The sequence below is a fragment of the Bombina bombina genome, chromosome 2, assembly GCF_027579735.1.
Source record: "Bombina bombina isolate aBomBom1 chromosome 2, aBomBom1.pri, whole genome shotgun sequence".
Lineage (NCBI taxonomy): Eukaryota > Metazoa > Chordata > Amphibia > Anura > Bombinatoridae > Bombina > Bombina bombina.
In genome coordinates, this window is record NC_069500.1 from 794,705,137 (window position 1) to 794,723,441 (window position 18,305).

General features: G+C 36.0%; 1 protein-coding gene across 1 annotated transcript in view; it reads left to right on the plus strand.

Moving 5' to 3' along the window:
* Positions 1 to 18,305, plus strand: part of LOC128647269 (zinc-alpha-2-glycoprotein) — a 136,228-nt gene that overhangs the window by 646 nt on the left and 117,277 nt on the right. The window lies entirely within an intron of this gene.

An 18,305-nucleotide genomic window follows, 5' to 3' on the forward strand; every position in this document is an offset into this window, starting at 1 on the left:
CTACCTACCTAATTCTAAATGGTTTCAGATAGGATATCAAAAACTAGATAGGAATGTTATTGACCTGAGGCTTTGCATGATTCGTCCCCTTACTGTATCTCAACAGTTAAACATATACTCCCAGTTGTTCGAGGAAACTATATTTTTTTATATACTATATGTGATATCTTTCTCTCATTTCTAGTCCATGTTATGTAATTCCTTTTATTGCAATTTCTACTGGAAATATCTCAGAGTTCAGAATCTAAGTTGCCATACACCATGCCACACGAGTTTTGCAGAGAAGATAATGGAGAAGCTTCTTTTTAATATATAGTACTAAATTAGTGCAAGCTAGAGGACTTACTTTACTCTTATTGGTCTTAGTACAATATATATAGTACTGTGTGTTTTTGTTATTCAATGTGACAGATTAGCATGTTAGTAGCAGTAAGGGTGTGCTTGTTGATCTTTTATCAGTTTAATTAGGTGCTACAGAAACTCATGCGATTTTAGAATATGTCCTTATGTTGCTGCATACTTTTATTATTTGAGCCACTGGGAACCCTCTGGATATATCTTTGTGATGGGAAAGCTACGTAATACTAATATATACAAGGAACTGTAATGCATATATACTTTCACTTGCAAAAATTATACTTTATATATGCCTTATGTTCTTTAGATGCATGTCTCAAGCACCCTCCCCTTGCAGAGAGAGTGGTTCATTTATTATATTCCCATGTTGGTGGGGGTAGTCTAGGGGGTATAACTACTCAAAACTTCACAACTAGCACTTTTAAAAGTAAGGAGTTCTAAGTCTACTAATCCCCTCATAATGTATCTAACTACCATATAGCCATAATCAAAGTATGCACTATGTATATTCTTGTATAGTCTCTAATATTATATACAACTCCCCCCCACATATTCACCTAATTTGGTGAATTCTCTAGTGGTATTAACCCGCTACGCATACTAACTCTCCTCATCTTACTATATATCTCATTAGGTACAAGAGTTACCTTTATGTCAAATAAGGAAATTAGTTTTGCAATCTGTTAAATGTTAGAACCTCTTCTGTTAAGGTAGTTTGTTATTATGTAATATAGTACAATTTAAAGTATCATTATACTAGGCATTATCTCATGATAAAGAGGTATTACAGTAACTCATATAAATAAAAATTGTAAGGTATCATTGCAAGTTCGGCAATACCACAAAAATTTTGCTACATCAGAAGTATGGTCTGCCATATTAGCCCTAAGAATAGCTATCATGGGCCTCCACATGATATACGACCCCACTTGTTTGAGCTACTATATTTAGGTCGGGGTAAGTTTCAGGAGTTGTATTTTTGCAATGTGACATTTAAACCTTGAGGTTACTCTTTTACTTTTTCTTTTAATTTCACCAAATGCTTGTCTTCATATTGTGGAGGAAATATCTATGATGTCATGCTTTGTATGTTATATTGCTAAATACCTTAATAAAAAACTTTGATTATAAAAAAAATATATATATTTTTGTGCAGCTGCTGGTTTATAGCAGCATCACTGGCTACTACTTCATTTAAAGGGACAGTAAACACCCTTGCCCTGTTGTATTGCTATAGAATAAAATATCAGTCAAGTATTAAGCATTTTTTTTAAATTGATATTCTTTTTACTGCAACTATTTTTTAATAGCCAAGCTCCCCTCATCATTTGCCTTATTTCGAGGAGCTAATCTGTGCTTTAGTCTGCAGACAACAAGGCTAGCAACTTTCATAATGTTAATATACAATGCATTGCTTTGCAGTTGTTATCTGTTAGCCAATTAGGTAGATACATAGCAGAGTTAGTCTTAAAAAGTCAGCAGGTGCACAGAAGGCCCGATTGTCTGGGGTTGCCATGTTCCTTGTTCAGAAGAGGATTGCTTGGTATTTCGGGGCTGGACTGACCTTGCTAGGTAGGATCAGAATGATATACTTCTGGCAAAGTTCTCCTCTGTGAAAAATATGGGCTAAAAGCGGCTGCTCCTAGGCGCTCGATTTATTAAAGTGTTATTGAATGCACCTTGTCATTCTCCTTTCCGTTCGCCTGAGCTTGCCTATGTCGAAGTGCACTTGTGCGCTCAAATTTTATATATATAAAAAAAATTGCGCCTTTCCACAGGAGAGCTCAGACAAAGCAAAGATCCATTTCTTCAATCAAATTCATATTTGCTCCCTTTTAATGATATAAAAATGCACCCTTAGCTGTTAGGGGGGGGGAGGAGCTAGCTGTGCATGTGGTATGGGAGCTTGTTGAGAATGCTCCTTACAAACCCCGATGCTCAGGGAAGGTAAAAGAAAACCAAATGAGGCTGAAAATTCATCCAAAGTCCAGTAAACAAGGTATAGATTAAAATATCTGTACAATATTGACCCACGATCTGGTCGGCAAGAGCAGCTGTCGGACACCACACATTCCACTTCGTGAGCACTAACGTGACTAGGAGAAGCAGCCTGACTCGCTGAGATAGACACAGGAGGAGACGCTGGCATCATAGAGGGAGCCGAGTCTTGCTGAACAGGTGTGTGATTCTCCCGGAACAACAGAAAGGTGAAATGAATAGTCAGGAGGAGAGAGCAGCTACGGCTGGGATAAAAAGAGGCTCCACCAGTCCGGCATAAAATCAGGAAAGCCCAGTCATTTGGCAAGGTGTCAGCCGGGGAAGCTGGACGAAAATTAATACAATTCTGATTATCCTAGCTTTGTGAAGGTATAATCTAGATTTTATTAAAGAGACAGAGACGATTATTTTGCATAAGCCTTTTCCTTTACTGCTCAACAGCTACTCAAAGTTTCAATAAACAGTTTAAACATTTAACATAGAGAGAACAGAAATGAAAACAATGATCAATGATAAAAAACCCTGTATGGTATGATTCAAAGCAGACCAATTGGAAAGGTTCATCTTGTTATAAACTGACCACACAGAATCCCAACTGCCTCTTTGATCTTTGGTGCTGGATAAGAAAAAATTGGAGTCTTCTGGGATAAATCCATAAACAGAAATGAAGAAAATAATCAGAAAACAGAAAAAATAAAGAAAAAAAATGGAAACATAGTCCATCAGACGAAACTTGACACAAAGGAAGAAATCCTGAAGAACTGGAAGGTAAAACCTCATATAAATCTTGAAATTGAAGAAAATCCTTTGAAGAAATCCGAATTTCAGAATCCAGATGAAGAGGGACGTGGAGCTGAAAATATATAGAAATAACAATAAGTATAAAACATAAAACAAGGGTATGGGAATAGGGAGGAAAAATAATCATCTCTGTCTCTTTTATAAAATCTAGATTATACCTTCACAAAGCTAGGATAATCAGAATTTTATACAAGGACAGAGACTTATATTTTGCAAGTTTAAAGCTAACAAATACAATTATTAATCTAGTAAAAATTGAGGTAAAGAATTAATAGGTTTAAAATAAAATTGTCTGAAGACCAATCTGCAGCATTTAGAATTTCTTGAAGCGATGCTGATTTACAAAAAGCTTTAGAAGCAGCAGCTCCTCTGATAGAATGAGAAGTGAAAGATTTATCTATTCCTGCTTCATTCATAACCCATTTGATCCATCTACTAATAGAAGTAGATGAAACAGGAAAATGAGGAGGAGAAAAGGATATCAAAAGTTGATTAGAAGAGGAGTTTTAAAAAGAGGACGTACGTTTCTCATATTCTTTGAGGCAAAGCACTACACATAAAAGAGGATGATGAGAAAAATAAGGATAAAATATAGAGGAAGACATAGATTTAGTTCTAGAAATATAAAAAATTACACCTTGAGGTGAAAACATTTTAGAAGAGAAATCTATGGCCTTGACATAAGAAACCCTTCTGCAAGATAATAGACAAAGAAGGGAAGCAAGTTTACAAGTAAGTTGTTTAAGGGAAAGTAATTCATTAGAAGGCCAAGACTGAAAGAGAAAATAATAAATTAACATCCCAAAAAGAAGAATATTTAGCCGAAGGAGGTCTCTTAATTTTTATAGATTTCATAAGTCTGGAAACAGAAATATGTTGACCAATAGGAAAATGATTAATTAATTCATGACCTGCTGAAATAGCTGATCTATAAACATTAATAGACCTATAGGCCAAACCTTTATCAAAAAGAGAAGAGAGAAAATTTTAAATCTGAAAAAAGATCCAAATGTCTTTGACTGAACCAGCAAGACCATTTAGACCAGGAGGATAAGTAACATTTCTTAGTTCCTGGTGCCCAAGAATCTTGTAATAATGTTCTAGCTGGTGAAGAAAGACCTTCGGAAGCCCAGGATCCCCTGAAATTGTCCATGCAATAAGTCAAAGAGAACCTTGAAGAACTAGGTCGTGAAAATCTCCGTTTGGTTCTGACAGAAGATGAGGGACCATGGAAAACAGGATTGGAAGCTAAAAGGACATTTCTAACAGGGACGGGTACCATGACTGAGTTGGCCAAAATGGGGATATCAGGAGCAGCGAAATCTTGCTCCTCCTGACAACATTCAAGATTCGGGGAATCTTCGAGAAAGGTGGGAAGGCATAAGCTCCTTGAAGTGGCCAAGACTGGAGAAAAGCATCTATCGCTAAAGGCTTCCGGATCCGGACGCCAACTGAAAAAAGAATCTGATAATTGAGATGGACGCAAATAAATCTATCGAGAAAGGACCTCTAATAAAAATTATTTTTTGAAAAAGATCTGGGTGTAATTTCCAATTGCTGGAGTCTAAAATATAACGAGAACCCCAATCCTCTGTGGTGTTGGAAAGACCCGGGATATATTCTGCTCGAATAGAAATGTTGTTCTGAAGACATTGATGAATGAAATCCTTTGTGATATCTGATAATTGTTTGGAATGAGTGCCACCCAAAGATTCAGATAACGAACAGCTGAAATATTGTCCATCCTTAAGAGAATTGAAATAGGAGAATTCTGTTTGACAAAACTCTTGATTGCAAAAGAGCCTGCCATTAATTCCAGGCAATTGATGTGTAAATTGCATTCCGAAATAGACCATTTGCCTCCAGTTATTTGAGAAACACATCTGGCACCCCAACCCAAATTGCTTGCATCCGATTCTATTATAATATCTTGAGCTTTCCCAAATATAGCTTTGCCGTTCCAGGCTTCTATATTGGAAAGCCACCAGATCAATTCGAGTCTGGCTTCTTCTGATAAAGAGATTTTGTGAGAATAAGAAAAAACCCTTCCTTAAATAATATATTTTTAATCTCTGTAAAGCTCTGCAATGTAAAGGAGCTGGAAAGATTGCTTGAATTGAGGAAGATAGAAGACCCACAATTCTGGCCAGAGTCCTGATAGGGAAGAATGTTTTCTTTAAAAGATGATAAATCTCTAATTTTATTTTCTCTAAAGGTAAACTCAAAGTAGAAACAGTGGTGTCTATTAGAAAACCAAGAGAGACTAATTTCTGAGACGGGTAAAAGAACTGGCTTCTTGTAATTGACTAGAAAACCTAAATTCTTTAAAATATCTACAGTCATTTTTAAATGAAGATTGAGAGAAGGGTCTTGACTCATAAGGAGAATGTCGTCTAAATAAATGATCAAACAAATTCCCCTGAGTCTCAACCATGCTTACAACTGGTGTTAAAATGTTGGTAAAAACCCAAGGAGCGGAAGATAGACCAAAGGGGAGGACAACTGCCAAATAGAATCTTTCCAGAGAAATCTGAGAAAAATTACCACAGCAAATTAAATTAAATGAGTAAAAAGTATGAGTAAATAAACCCCTGTAATTGTAATAAATACAAGCACACAATAACAGTTTCAATATAAGCACTAAGGGAAACGTTGGTATCGACTGCCGACTGAGGAAAAATGTGGGCGGGAAGGAGCTGCGTCAGCTGAGGAAAAGAAACACAACCACGTCACAAGATGGGGGCGAGGTCACGAGACCCGACGTAATATGTCGGCTAACAGGAAGAGCTATCAGAAGAGAACAGCTGAGCAGCAACGGTAGGATAACAATATCGATCAAAGTAAAGACAAGCCTATTGTATGTTATAAGATCAAGGAAAAAACAAAAATAAGCAGACTTCAATTCACACTGAATACAAAGAAGGAATAAAGAAAATATAAAATATACAAAATGATAGTAAAAACGAAAGTAGCAAAAAATAAAAGTAAGAAAAAGAAGAAAAGAAAGATAAATAATAAAACAAATGTAAAATAAGCAATAAATAAAAAACAAACAATACTAATTTATTATGCAATCAAATAACTCTTGATGAGCTCACAAAGAAATATATTTTATCTTGAGAGCAGCAAAGAGAAAAGAGGCAGTTTGGATTCTGTGTGGTCAGTTTATAACAAGATTAACTTTTCCAATTGGTCTGCTTTGAATCATACCATACAGGGTTGTTTATCATTGGTCATTGTTTTCATTTCTGTTCTCTCTATGTTAAATGTTTAAACTGTTTATTGTAACTTTGAATAGCTGTTGAGCAGTAAAGGAAAATGCTTATGCAAAATATAAGTCTCTGTCTTTGTAATAAAATCAGAGGAATGCTTGGTAGGCTGAACGCTGTTAAACCGAGGTACCTTATATTAATATTTGTATTACGGACATAGGGATACTACGTATTAAGGACATGAGGTTATAAAAAGTGTGATAAAAAAAAAATACTGTGACTTTGGGGTTAAAATAGTTGAAATTTTACAGCTATTAGAGTGTAAAAGACTCAAGTGGTGGATTAAAGGTATACTGCAACTTGTCTTAAAGTGCATTAAAGGGACATTAAACACTTTGAGATGGTAATATAAATGATAAATTGTATATAATAAAACAACTCTGCAATATACTTTCATTATTTATTTTGTCCTCTTTGCCTGTAATTCCATTCTGAAATTATGAGCTTTTCAGTTCCTGTTAGAAATGGAAGTGCAGAACACTGTTAAATCCAGCACCAACCATTGGCTGCACACTCTAGTGACCTATTTATAACTGACCCTAATTGGCCACAGCAGAGAAGGTAACACAAGTTACAACATGGCAGCTCCCAGTGTTTTATAGACACTAAAACTTTACACTTATTTTGTCACTTTTTAAACAACTAAGGAAACTTTAAAAAATACATCTACATGTTAGTCATGGACTAATCTTTTCTTTGAATGCATCATTCTATCTAGCATGTATTTAGTGTTTAATGTCCCTTTAAGCTTAACCCCATAACTCATAATAGAGATCCTAAGGGATTAAAGAGTGGGCAAAGATAGGAAGGAGGGGAGAGAAAAGGAAAGGGAAAAGAGAGGGGAAAAAATGGCTGCAAAAAAAAATGCAGAAAGGGGATAAACTTAATAAAAATACTAGATCCCCTAATATAAAAGTAAATACCTTCTTCCAATTAAAAAACATCCCAGATGAGGAGAATACAGGAAATACTAATACAGAAAGTATTTGTAGTGAAAAGCCTATGGCGGACAGAAGAGAATCAATTATATGTATTACAAAAGCAGAACTGGAAGTCCCTATCCACCAAGGGGGATATAAAATCATAAAAGATTGCATAATAAATGAAATATCCACTATTAAAAAAGACATAATGGAAATCGGTGGGAGAGTAAATCTGCTGGAGAATAGAAATGAAGAAATAGGTAGTAAAATGGACAAATCAAAAAAAATCTGATAATATCTATACAAAATAAAGTAACAGATATGGATGACAATGCCAGAAGTAAACATTTTGAGAATAAAAGGTATACGTAAGTTATGCATCAAGAAGAACTAAGAATATAACTGCAAGAGCTCTTTCAATTTTTTTAAGGGACTCTTATAAAACAGAAGTAGATATTGAGAACGTATACAGATTAGCAGTAAATAAAAAATAATTTGAAAGATGTGATTATAAACTTCTATAATATGAGGACAAATAAGCAATATTAAAAGGGGCAAGACACTTCTAAGAAAATAAACTTCAAGAGTAATATTCTGCAGATTTTCTCAGTTATAAGTTATGCGACAGTACAGAAAAGGAGAGAAATAAATATATATAACATGCTTTCTTCAAAAAGAGAAAATAAGATATAGGTGGGGCTTCCCTTTAGCCTTATGGTCAATTTAAATGGGACAACAGCCATATACAGTATAGAAATTATGAAGATTTTCAATCATTTAAGGAAAAATTAAGGACATGGCAACAATACAAATGAGAGACGAGAACATTGGAGTACAGTCACCAAATATCACATAGACATGAGGCCAGTAGAGCCTCTCAGACCTGTGTATCTCACATTTTTTACATATCTTGCATCAAGAGGCGGGTAATGCCTCCATATCACATTGTTTACATATCTTGCATCAAGAGGCGGGTATGCCCTCTATATCACATTTTTTTTGTGTACCACTTTTTAATGATGAGGTGTGAATATCCACACCGCCAGATTATTGATTTGTTCAGGGTTTTTTTTTCTTTTTCTTTTCCCTGTTTATTCCACTCTTCTAGGCCTATGGTGGATAGGTGACTGAATATAAATATATACATGTGTAAAAAAAAAAAAATTCCTGAGGATCGGGGGTGTACCCCTATTTACTATTTTTACAACCCAAAGGAATGGGCTGTTTTTAATATTATTTTTTTTCTTGTTTGTAAGTATCCTGTAAACAAAAGTGTTGGTTTTTGCATATTATATATTAAGAGAAGGGGCTCCTACCTAAGGTTAATAAATAACATGGTAAATATTTTTAAATGTCTAGAGATGTTAACATAATTTCATTAAATATTAAAGGGTTAAATAATCCATGTAAGAGGTCCAGGGTCTTTAGAGACTTTGAGAGGATGAAAGGGAGGAGATATATTTTTTCATGGAACACATTTTCAGAAAGGTTCAGAACCCAAGATGGTTAATAATAAGTATAATACAGCATATTTCGCACCTAAAAAAAAAATAAGACAAAAGGAGTCGGATAATATTTAATAAAAATATAGTATTTAAATTGATATATAGAATAGATGACCCTGAAGGTAGATATAAAGGGCTTACAGGGTTATTCTTTGGGAAAGCAGTGATACTCTTAAATATTTATGCTCCAAATAAATAACAGGGAAACTTTTTAAAAAAAAGTCCTCAGGTAAATAATGGGACATGCGTAAAGGAATAACAATGCTTGGAAGAGATTTCAATACGCCATTAGACCCACTTATTGATTGCTCATCGAAAAAAATCTTCACTACCTCAAAAAAACATTAAACAGGTTAACAAAAACTTAAAGAATCTTGCTATGTATGAAATATTCAGAATACTAAATCCCAATGTAAGATTTTTTTTTTTTTCTATACCACATATGGGGGCCTATCTATCAAGCTCCGAATGGAGCTTGACGACCTGTGTTTCTGGCGAGCCCGCAGACTCGCCAGAAAACACCAGTTATGAAGCAGCGGTCTAAAGACCGCTGCTCCATATCCCTGTCCGCCTGCTCTGAGCAGGCGGACAGACATCGCCGGAATTCAACCCGATCGAGTATGATCGGGTTGATTGACACCCCCCTGCTGTCGGCTGATTGGCCGCGAGTCTACAGGGGGCGGCGTTGCACCAGCAGCTCACATGAGCTGTGGTGCAATGCTGAATATGGAGAGCGTATTGCTCTCCGCATTCAGCGATGTCTGTCAGACCTGATCCGCACTGTCGGATCAGGTCCGACAGACATATGATAAATAGGCCTCATGGTCTATTCCAGGATGGATTATTTCTGTATAGATACTAAGGGCTTATCTCTAGTAAAGGAAGTAAAAATATTACCTATAACTTGGTCGGATCACGCGCCCATATATTAAAAATTTAAAATGGCTAGCTCATACAATGGAGTCATTCAGCTGGCAACTGGATGAATTCTTGTTAGGTAGTAAAGAAGTAATAGTTCAAATAAAGAAACATATAAAAGAATATTTTGAGTTAAATGATACCCCAGAGGAAAAAAATGGAAGAGTTACTTGAATATTTACAAATAAGTGAAGAGTGGCATAAAAAGAACCAGAAAATAAACTAATTTTAGGAAAAGTACAAGAATACAGATTAGAAATAAAGAAATTGCTATCTAAGGTAAATACAGAACAAGTGATAATCGTGAAAACAAAAATACTGTATTATACAGAAAGAGATAAGACTGGGAAGTTGTTAGCAAGAGCAATTAAAAAAATATATGAAAACAACATATACTCTATAATAGGGGAGGGGGAAAAAGAAGTATAACTCAAGTGAAGAAATTACGGAACAATTTAGGATATATTATGATAAGTTATATAACTTACATAAGAATAAACAACTAGACGGTGGGAAACAGGAGGAAAACATGTAAGACTATTTTTCTCCCCTACCGGAAAGAAAGATAAAGGCAGAATAGAAGATGGATCTAGAAAACCCAAATTAGCTATATAGAAATTGAGAAAGCCATATTAGATCTTAAAAATGGTAAGTCACCAGGACCAGATGGATCTATAAGTAAATACTACAAAATATTTAGAAATTAGCTAATCACCTATTTGCATAAATTATTATTAGCAATAGATAGAAGAGAAGGGTTTTTTAAAAGCATATTGGAAGCTCAGATTGTTAATATTACCAAAAGAGGGAAAATCAAATGAGCTAGTTACACAATATAGACCAATATCACTTCTTAATATTGACCTGAAAATATATGCTAAGATCCTTGCCAGTAGAATGAAAGATATATTACCTAATATCATCAATTTAGATCGGGTGGGATTTGTAACGAATAGAGAGGCAAGAGACAACACAGTCAAGGCCTTACAATTAATGAGATATGCAGAAGTTAATGAGATTCCATCAGTAATGCTATCTATTGACGCAGAGAAGGCCTTTTGACCATGTTGATTGGAAATATGTTGAAAAACCATAGAAACTTTTTTGAGTAGGGTCAGCTATGGTTAATAGAATCATGGCTCTTTATAAAAACATTTCGGCAAAAGTTAAGGTAAATGGAACACTCTCAGGGTCATTTGGATTAACTAATGGTACTAGGCAGGGCTGCCCCCTGACACCGATTTTGTTGGTAATGTATATAGAGATATTCGCAATCCATATCCGTCAAAATGAGCAAATAAGGGGCATAAAAATAAACAGATGGAATACAAGATATCACTTTATGCAGGCGATATATTATTTACAGTATCCAACCCTATAAAATCAATTGTTTTAATAATAGAGAAACTTGAGTTATATGGACATGTATCCAATTTCAAAGTTAACATGGAAAAATCTGAAATTTTTAATATAAACATGCAAGAAGACGAGATGAATGAGTTAATAAAAATATGCCACTTTAATAGAGTAGCTAAGTTAAAATATTTAGGATTGTTTCTTACCCCAATTCAGGACGATCTGTATAAAATTAATTTTTTACAACTTAAAAACAATATACAAAAAGATCTTTTAATTTGGTATAACAAAAGAATATCATGGCTGGGCAGAATCAACATAATACAAATGGATATCTTGCCAAGATATTATACTTATTACAAACCTTACCAATTTTATTACAAAAAGATTATATTTCCAAATCTTCAGAGGATTATCTTGAGATACATTTGGGGAAAGATAGACCCAAGAGTGGACAGAAATATAATATGTAGTCCTAGGAATAGAGGTGGAGTAGGAGTTCCAAACCTGGAAAAATACCGCCAAGCTTTATTCCTGCAGATTGGCATACATGTGATAGCTCAAAACTCTGGGTAAATATAGAAAATCAATTAATAGCCAACAAAAATGTAAGTAATCAATGTTGGATTAATACTATACATAGGGGAAAAGGAAATTCACATATATCCGATAATAAAAGAATCACTGTCTGGAGGTGGGAACCTGATCTCACTGCGGTAAGACGTGTCTACATGAAGCTCCTGATACCTGATAGATTTTTTATGGTTTTATGGCAGAAAATTTACACTATTTTGTACCTGTGTGCTCATCTGTTCAACTGAGATCCGACAGATGCTAAGAGTGGATATCCTGACCACGTATTTACCTATGCTCTCTGAGACAGCTGTGTGACACATGTCCCCTCAGGCCTAGAAGCCATTTTGCCACTGCTAAGCTTGTGCTGCATGAGGATCTCAACAATAAAGGCCTGTACAGGAAGTGAAGCATAGGTCTGGGGCTGCTGCACAATTACACCCCCCCAAACTCTGGGGTTAAGATATCCTGTAATAGAATACGAATCTACATTTAAAATACTTAAATACAAGATGAATACTTATAAGATGGGACCCACTGAGGTTAATGTGTTGGCAGAGATCAGGGACATCCTGTAGGTGCATATGTCTAGACTGGAGCGACATTTACTTGCAGCGTGGGGTAATGCCAATGAGCATGATCAGCAGACTAATGTGATCATGGAGGTCGGTGGCAGCGACAACACTGGGGAAGCAGTATGTATGGGAAACACTTGTGTCCCTTTGGTAGCGTTGGATGTAGCAGTCATGGGGTCTGAGGAGACAAGGATCAAGGAGCTCGGCTGTAAACAACTGCGAAGGGTTGAACTTAAACAGACAACCGGCATATGACATAACGGAGCATTTTTCTGCCCGGGCCGGTTGGCCCGATCCAAGAAAGAAAACAGTGACTATGGCAAAGCTGGAAAGTGATTTTTGAATTAGTGACCGACACAGAAAACAAAGCTCAAGCAAGACGCTTTTTGCTGCTATGGATAAATATGGCAGAGGAAGTCCTGATAACAAGGATGCGGAAGCCTGTGCCGTAGTGGCTTTTGCACCTCATGATACGAATCGGGCTGACAGCCTCAGGGCTAACCTGTGCTATCAGTTTGTGGCTGCCTACGGAGAGAACATATACCAGATCCACGACTCGAGGCAGATACTTCATTTGGCACTTATGAACCAAAAGTCAGGGATTGACTAAGTTTCAGTAGCTTTGTTTCTTTCTTTTTAAATGGGACTTGAAGTCTGCACATTCCCAAATATTTTGTTACGATTATTATTTTCTGTTACCCAGCTTGGCATTAACATTAACTGATGACTTGAAAAATGGTTGGATAGCCAATTTGCAGACTGTATTTGGAGCAGACTGTTTAACATATTCTTATCCCCCACACATGAGCTAGGCAACCCTGCTGCTTTATAGTTATACACTACACTAACAAATGTTTGCTTTTATGGCTATTTTTATGTTTTATACTGTATGTCTAGTATTGTATGCTCTTTCTTAACCTAATCAACTGCAGGCAATTCCGTGAGCTACTGGTGTATTATCATGTGGAGAACCTACAGTACATGAATCCCTAAAGTAGCCTAATTATTACCAACAAGAGCCAGTGAAATATGTACAAAACCATGTCTTAACCACTGTCAAAAAACGTTCTGGTTTAGTATTCTATATCTGAGTATATGCTGGAACAATTGATTTCTTATGGTGTTCATTTTGCCCCTTGACGATGAGGTACAGTTCTTATGCTCAAGTGGTTTTCTATTCCTTGCATAGAGTTATATAACCTGGGCTCATACTAGACCACACAGCTATACCTCCTGGACTAGATAAATTTAGGGACCATATATTATACTAGCTTACACTATGAGGACACCTGGATATTTTCAGTTCACATACACCTTTACACTAGTAGGGTATAATATCACTTCTTTAGTCTATGGGTACCATACCCTATATATAGTATTAAGGCGGTATTGTTATTACATGTATTGTGTCATCTATACAACTTTAATACAAAGGCTTAGCAGCTGCAACTATTTTGTAGATTTAGTAGTCAATAAGGATGAGGTGTCACATATGAAAGGTAGTAAGCTGGCTCCACTTTCTTTAAGTTATTACATTCTATTTGTTTCTCATATAATGCTTACTCTAATTCTATTTGCTATCTAGACTATAGTCAAGTGCCACCAGGTGGCCGAGGTGGCGCAACTACTTTGGGTTAAGAAAGCTGTTGTATACTCAGACTCATACTACTTACCTCTTAGAACTTTAATATTTTTGGGATTGGTATTTACCATATATGTCTTAGATTTGTCAACCAATAGGGCTAGAGGCTATGCTAGAATAGCTAAACCATTACCCTGCTGATAACCCCTCTTCAAAGGTCTGTAGTCCTTTCCTAAGAGCTATGTAATTATATTCCTTACTTTGATGTGACGCATATGGGTTTAGTATTATTATTACTGTTGAAATTTACTCTGCTGTTTAGTAGTTGCGATACTGTATTAGCCCCCCTAAGGTATAAGCAAGACACTTAGAGCCCCTTATTGACCCTGCTTACTGTTAAGTTTTTGCTAAATTGGGTCCCTTCTTTCTTTCTCTTAAACTATATGTTATTTTATAGTATTCATGCACATTCGGTTTCACATTCTCTGAATGCTATGTTGCAACTACAATATGAGATGTGAAATCAGGAATTACATCATTTTCTTCCCTCCTGATCCTATCCTAGTTCAAAGGGGTCCTTATCATCTTTAGTGGAGAATAGTACATCTTTGGGAGGTCAATTAAGCACCAACTGAGTAGGAAATATTAGAATATATGAAAGACTTAAAGATGGAAAATTAATGACTAGAGAGCAATTAAAAGAGGGAAAATGTGAAATACTATTGGATTGGTTTAAATATACACAGCTAAATCATTATATATATTCAAATACGCAGCAAGATAATTTTCCTACGAAAGATAACTAGGTATGAAGAGCTCTGTATTTATAGTAAAAAACATAATTTATCAAAAATATATAACCTTCTGGTAACATATAAAAATTAAATACCAGCATATGTCGAAAGATGGGAAAAGGACATTAAAGCTAATTTAGATCCTAAGAGCTGGATGAATATATTTCAAGGTATTATCAGAATCTCTGTATCAGCTAATATAATTGTAATGAATTAAAAAAATATTAACAAGGTTGGTATTTGACACCAAATAAATAAAATAATTATATCCACACACTAAAAGGTTATGTTGGAGAAGTTGTGGATTGTCCCATAATTGAGGGCTTCTGGCAAGAGGTAGTGAAGATAAGTAAGAAGATTCCAAATAAAGATAAAAAATATGATTTTTATTATGTAATTTTTTAACCATTCAGTAAGTAAGAAGAAAAATCCTACAATTTGTTTAACACAATTGTTTAAGTTGATTATGAATTTATGGGAAAAAATAATTCACCCACTATACTAGATTGGATTGATGAGGTAAATTTATAATCTAAACCTAGAAGAATTTTATTATATGAAAAATGGAAAGATGGAGTATTATACAACTATGGTAAATCTATGGGAAACTAATATTTAATCCAAATGTTATAGGACAATAATGGTAGTAGGTGCCCCAGATATGTTAAAGTGAAGTATAAGAATTAGATTATTCTGTCAGGATACATATATGTACATGTATGTTTATACATGTGTTGTTAATTTTTTCTTTTCTTTCTCTTTTTATGTAATATAAGTAAAAAAAACAAAAAAAAAACACCCTTTTTCATTTCATAGTGGACTGGAAACTGCCTGAAAGTATCCGGTTGTAAGAAAGTGAGGCGGAAGTAAAGAAAAATGTGATTAAATCACTTGATTATGGCAGAGTTAGATCGTGGTTTAGGGTAGATAAAATTATTTATTCACTTGTTGCCTAAAAAATAAGGCTAATAAAATGGTTTTCCCTTATATAAACAATCTGCTACACATAGATCATATATATGATACATAGGTCATATAGGTTATTCATGCCGATAGTATATCAATGCTTATGTTGGCAAATCCTCTTCCATCACATGCCTTTCCACTCGCCAAGAAATAGAAATACCAGCCAAAATCAGAAGTATTCCCATGATGCTCACACAACACAAACTCATAGATAAATTATTTCAACTGCGGTTCTCTACAGTATCTACGGAGACCTTCCTTGTACGTAGATGAATGATAATGTAAATAATGCGTTAGGTGCAAAAAATAATAAATACATTATCAGTCGAATATGCCAGTCAAACTATTGAAAATGTGACTTAAGAGATCTAATTTAACTTGTGCTAGGTATGAATTAACTGTTGATCTACAAACTTTTTAGGTGCATTAAAGGTTGATTAATAAGAGGATGAAATCTTGTGTGCATTTTAGGTGGAAAAAAAAAACAGGAGAAATTGTTTGATAAATCTTGTACTAGGTGGTAACTCACCAAAGAACTGTCATATTACTTGGAGTTAGTGTCCTAGTCAGAATTACCTAGTACCTGAGCTAGGAATCGGTATAGCTCACCGGGGACTCTGGACAACTCCTGGCTGTGACTAGTTCCAGATGTAGATGTGGCACAGAGCAGATAATAGTCACAGAGAAGTACCTGGTAAGCTGACATGAAGAATCCTCAGCAAAAGACAAGGTATTGTAGAAACTCCAGAAACAAGAAACAGGCCAAGGTCAGTATACAGTTCCAAGGATCAGAACCAGGTATCAGTCTTATCTTTGTGATGTATGAGTAGAAAAGCAAGCCCAAGGTCAATAAAATCCGAGATCAGAGCCTGGTATTAGTCTATTCTTTGCGCAGGTACCAGGGGTAGAGAAAAGGCAAATGTCAAACACAGTCCAGAAGATTCTTAAGCCAAAAGAGCACCCTACACTTGTAACAGAACTATACTCGGGCACCTATTTTAAGGTAAAGTTGCCTTATAAAGTCAAAGAGGGGCCGGAAATGATGCGTAAATGCATAATAGGGAAATATGACGCAAGATGCGACTGCGTCCTCAAAAAAGTCGTGACGGAAAGAAAACAAGCATCGCCAGAAGATGACATCATGAAATCGATCAGGTGTGTTGTGACAAGAACAAGCTACTGAGCTGTTGTTTGTTCCTAGTTAAAAGCTTCTCTTTCTGTATATACTGCAAAGTTGTTATGCACAATTACATTTTTTTTTTAATTAAAAAATCTTAAGGTGTTAACTGTCCCTTTAAAGGGATATAATACTCATATGCTAAATCACTTGAAAGTGATGCAGCATAACTGTAAAAAGCAAACAAGAAAATATCACCTGAGCATCTCTATGTAAAAAAGGAAAATGTTTTACCTCAACATTTCTTCAGCTCACCAGAGTAAGTGCTGTATAAACAGTTATACTTTAGCTTTTATCAAGCTGCCAACCTTCCCTCAATCCAACCTCCCCATCCAACTACCGCCCGATTTCCCTACTCCATCTTGCCTCAAAGCTCCTAGAAAAAGCTAGTATATCGCACGTCTATCCCATTTCCTTACACTAAACTCTCTTCTTGACCCACTGCAATATGGATTTCATCCCATCACTCTACAGAGACAGTATTGTCAAGGTTAACAACGAACTACTTACAGCAAAATCCAAAGGCCGCCTCTCTGCTTATCCTCCTTGACCTGTCTGCAGCCTTTGACACTGTTGACCAACCCTCTTCTGCTCCAAACCACTCCAATCCTTCGGCATCTGCGACACCAGCTCTTTTGTGGTTCTCTTCCTATCTAACTAACTGTTTCATTTAGTGTAGCCTTCTCCGGAGCATCCTCTGGCCCCGTTACCACTTTCTGTTGGGGTACCTCAAGGCTCTGTCCTCCGGTCCCCTTCTCTTTTCAATCTACACGTCATCATTAGGTTCCTTAATAAAGTCCCATGGGTTTCAATATCATGTGTATGCCGATGACACCCAAATCTACCTCTCTGCACCAGACCTACCTCCTTCCTTACTAACCCGTGTCACTAACTGTCTTTCTCATATCTCATCTTGGATGTCCTCTCACTACCTTAAGCTAAATCTCTCCAAAACTGAACTCCTTATTTTTTCCCCTTCTTCCAATGTCTCCACCCCCAAAATTTCTATAACTGTTGATAATTCCATCATTACTCCCTACCCCGCATTGCCCCATGTCTTGGGGTCACACTTGACTCAGATCTTTCCTTCACTCCTCACATTCAGTCCTTGGCTAAAGCCTGTCGCGTCCACCTTAAAAACATCGCTAAAATTAGACATTTCCTTACACAAGATACAACTAAGATTTTAATCCACTCTCTCATCTTTTCCCGCCTCGACTACTGGCAACTCCGTCCTCTCTGGTCTACCTAGCTGCTGCATAGCTCCTTTACAATCCATTATGAATGCATCTGCCAGGCTCATCTTCCTTACTCGTCGATCTTCATCTGCTGCGCCTCTCTTCCAATACCTTCACTGGCTTCCTCTTGCATCTAGGATTAAACACAAAAATCCTCAACTCGGAATACAAAGCTCTCAACTGCACTGCTCCCCCCATACATTTCAGAACTTGATCCTCCAGATACCTCTTCCTCCCGTCCCCTTTGATCAGCTCAGGATCTCCTCCTCT